The sequence below is a fragment of the Bidens hawaiensis genome, unplaced genomic scaffold (assembly GCF_021521415.1).
Source record: "Bidens hawaiensis isolate Kalapana, Puna unplaced genomic scaffold, B.hawaiensis_p1.1 tig00017861_1, whole genome shotgun sequence".
Taxonomy (NCBI): domain Eukaryota; kingdom Viridiplantae; phylum Streptophyta; class Magnoliopsida; order Asterales; family Asteraceae; genus Bidens; species Bidens hawaiensis.
In genome coordinates this window covers 1-3,765 of record NW_027492698.1, presented here as the reverse complement: position 1 = coordinate 3,765, position 3,765 = coordinate 1, and the positions used below count along the sequence as shown (strand labels likewise).

The window sequence follows — 3,765 nt, the reverse complement described above, 5'->3', positions numbered from 1 at the left end:
TTGTCCATACCTTGGCAGGTATAGTACGAAAGATCTTATAGAAGCGTACGGACTGGCTCTTTTGGGCGGGAATATTCCCGCCCTGCTCATTCTTTCTTCAGGTGACATTGCTGAAGTATAAGAGTTAGTGCCTTATGCGTGTAGCCTTACTGTTAGTGCGGGTAGTCTTCCTTCTTGGCTTGTACCCATAGCTGCGAGAACAGGCTGGGTACTGTACCAAGGGAGGCTTTCCTGCGGGGAACAGCTGGCTTACTGCGTGTAAGGTCTTCATCTCTCTGAGCATGGTGGGTCCTGCGGAAGCAGTTGGTTTTTGCGCAGACGTACCTCTTCAAGGTGTGTCTTGCGGGTCCAACTGGGCTTTGCGAGGACCTACCTCTTCACCTATTTAGGACGAAACAAAGATCCACGTAATCAACATCCTATTTCACCTAATTTTTGTTCCATAAGTTCCAAAATATATATATATATATATATATATATATATATATATAAAATGATTATTTAATAAATTCTTGAAGTAATCATGCCCAACCCAAAACCTTCCATGTCATGGAATCCATTATGCTCGACAAACACCGGGCCACACCATATTGTAAATACATCCAAATCCAAGGGTAAAAGTATATAAAATTAGGCATAACATAATTATCATATTATTATAATTATATATAACAAATAGAAAGTTTGGTGTGGCAAGAGCCTTATTGGGTTACTTAGTGGTAACGAACTAATTCGTAAAGTTTGTTTTTGTTTATTTAGTTCAGTCGTTATAAGAACGCCAATTTTATGTGCATTTTTTTGTTTAAGTTCCAGGATCGACAACAATTAGCTTTTATTAACGCTCGAGTTTTACCGACTAACGTCACCCTATTGGTTCACCTCAACTTTTATACCTTTTTAATTTATATTTGGTTTTAATTCCACTACAATAACACACGTCACCGAAATCGACCGAATTTTCTTCGAATTACCGGCTCAATGTTGGAACTGACAACACTTGGGTTTTACCACAGTCCGAGTTTTACTAACATGCCCAGCGCGTTGCGCTGGGTAAAAAATAGTTATATTTATAAATTACAATTATAATTATTTGTTAACGACCAACAAACAAAAAATTTCCTAGATGCTTCGTATGAGGTGATCAAGTGGTAAAAGACCACCGTCAGCTGGCCAAATCCAGCCGTACGGAGCCCTTAGGCGCCTCCAAATTATCTTCAGTTCCGGGGTACGGGATGACCCAATGACAAAAGACCACCGCTAGCTGGCCCAATCCAGCCGTACGACGCCCTTAAACGCCTCTAAATTATCTCTAATTCCGGGGGTACGAGATGAACCAATGACAAAAGACCGCTGCTGGCTGGCCCAACCTAGTTGTACAACCCTTAAGCGACTCCAAATTATCCACCCCCGAAGACCCACTGGTGGTAAAAACCCCCACACCCTTAGGATCGAGCTGAAGACCACAAATATCATAGTTTTTATTCATTGAACCTCCCATACACTCTCCAAAACATTGTTTGTGAGGATTAAACCTGAGTCTCAATCAAGAAACCGGGTTCCTACTACTACCACATAATAATAATAATAATAATAATAATAAACAGAGAAAAGAAGCTTAAAAACAAACACATACATATACATACATCCGTATATGATCGCCTCTCTCTTTCATTCCAATTAGGCTTTGTGGTTCTCTCTCTCTCTGTTTCGTTGATCCATCCTCTTACTGTTTGTAAGTCTCTTCAATCTCAATTCATCAATCAGATCTATTTATTCTTCCGATTTTAGATCCCTAATTTTTTTCTATTAATCAATTTGCTCGAACGACGTCGTTTTAATCGCTTTTGTTGTTACAGTTTAATGCTATAATTGATTCTATCTAATCTGTGTATATGTTACGATTAGCTTACATCGATGATTTATCTAGGTTTATATGAGCTTGATCGATGAACAATTAGCTCTGGATTTGATTGATATGAGTATTACGATTCGATTTAGTTTCTGTAGTGGTTATTAGGTTAATTGAATTGAGTTTGATTGAATCAGTTGTGGATTTATGGATAGATAGGGTTTTATGGATTGGATTTGGGGGAATAGGTTATCTGTAATTATGTTTTGGTTGATTTAATTTGTGTTATTTATTGGATTAATGGTTTATTGAAATTTGAAATTAGTTTATCAATGTGTACAGTGTATGAAGTTGGCTGCTGAATAGAATTAATTATTGTTTTTTGTCTGAAGAAACTTTATTGACTTCAGATTTTGTTTCGGATTAGGTGAGTGTGTATGATTAAAGCTAATTGATTAATAAGATAAACTTTAAACATCAATTGTGCTAAACTGCTTATTTTTTTATTACAAATAATATGTGATTTGTGTTTCTGTTTGTGTTATTAGTTTTTATTGCACGGCTTGCTTTGTTCTGTATAAGTGAATGGGCAAATTATTTTAAGGATCAATTTGTGCTAAATTGCTAGTATATTTAGAATACGACTTATATGTGTTTGTGTTTGTGTTCTTATGTTATTGTTGAGCAGCTTGCCTTGTTCTATATAAGTGAATGTGCAAATTACTTATATGCGTGTTTTTTTTATTAGGTAACTATTTATTTTACAGTTTTGTTTATACTGATCTGTTTGTGTTTTTGGTTTAAGGCAATCATGAGTGATGAAGGTGAAAAGACTTGCCCACTTTGTGCTGAAGAGATGGATTTAACTGATCAGCAGCTGAAGCCTTGCAGATGTGGCTATGATGTATGTTTCAATCTATATATTTTTTTGGATGCTCATGTTAAAACTGGTTTCTGATTTCATATATTTTTTTTATCATTGAAGTTATAATGTTTTCTGGTAAACAACTAGTTTATGTTTTGTGTGAACAATTGGTATTTATTGTTTAAGTGACAAAACTCTTCAATAAGCTGTTTGGGTGCATGGTGACTTATTAAGCTATTTTTAACATAAAACAATCTTTATTTGCAGATTTGTGTATGGTGCTGGCATCACATTATGGAAATGGCTGAAAAAGATGGTACGGAAGGGAGGTGTCCAGCATGTCGTACACCTTATAACAAGGAAAAAATAGTGGGGACTGCATCAAAATGTGAAAGGTTTGGTCTTGGACATGTTTTACATTGAAAACTGTTGGCTTTTATTTGTTGCAGTGGCTGACTATGGATCTTTCTACTGTGCTATCAGATTGGTGGCTGAAATGAGTGTGGAGAAGAAACAAAAGTCTCAAAAGGGAAAACCAAAGCTTCTGAAGGTAGAAAGCATCTTAGTAGTGTGAGGGTTATACAAAGGAACCTTGTTTACATTGTGGGACTGCCTCTCAATTTAGCAGATGAAGATGTAATTTCATTCTTTCTTCTTACAAGTTCACATTCAGTTGTTTTCTATTGAATATTTGTAAACTGATTCATGTTTTATGAAACAGCTTCTGCAGCGGAAAGAATATTTTGGTCAGTATGGAAAAGTCCTTAAAGTTTCTATATCCCGGACAGCAACTGGTGCCATTCAGCATTTTGCTAACAATACTTGTAGCGTGTAAGTTCATTGTTTTTGAGTTATAATACACTTTACATTTTTAATTTATATTGATAATGTTTATGCTGTCTAGATATATTACTTACTCAAAGGAGGATGAAGCGGTTCGAAGTATACAGTCGGTACATGGGTTTGTTTTGGAGGGTAGACCTTTGAGGTTAGAATCTAATAACATGGCCTGCGAGTTTTTTTTTTTATATTTAATAAGTTAATGTATTGG

General features: G+C 35.8%; 1 pseudogene across 1 annotated transcript; it reads left to right on the top strand.

Annotated features, from left to right (window-relative positions):
• Positions 1-1,702: 1,702 nt before the first annotated feature.
• LOC143554877 (putative general negative regulator of transcription C16C9.04c) lies at positions 1,703-3,757 on the top strand (annotated as a pseudogene). The gene is made up of 6 exons (XR_013139099.1): positions 1,703-1,732; positions 2,656-2,753; positions 2,982-3,109; positions 3,198-3,350; positions 3,436-3,545; positions 3,619-3,757. The product of XR_013139099.1 is annotated as a putative general negative regulator of transcription C16C9.04c (transcript).
• The last annotated feature ends 8 nt before the right edge of the window (positions 3,758-3,765 follow it).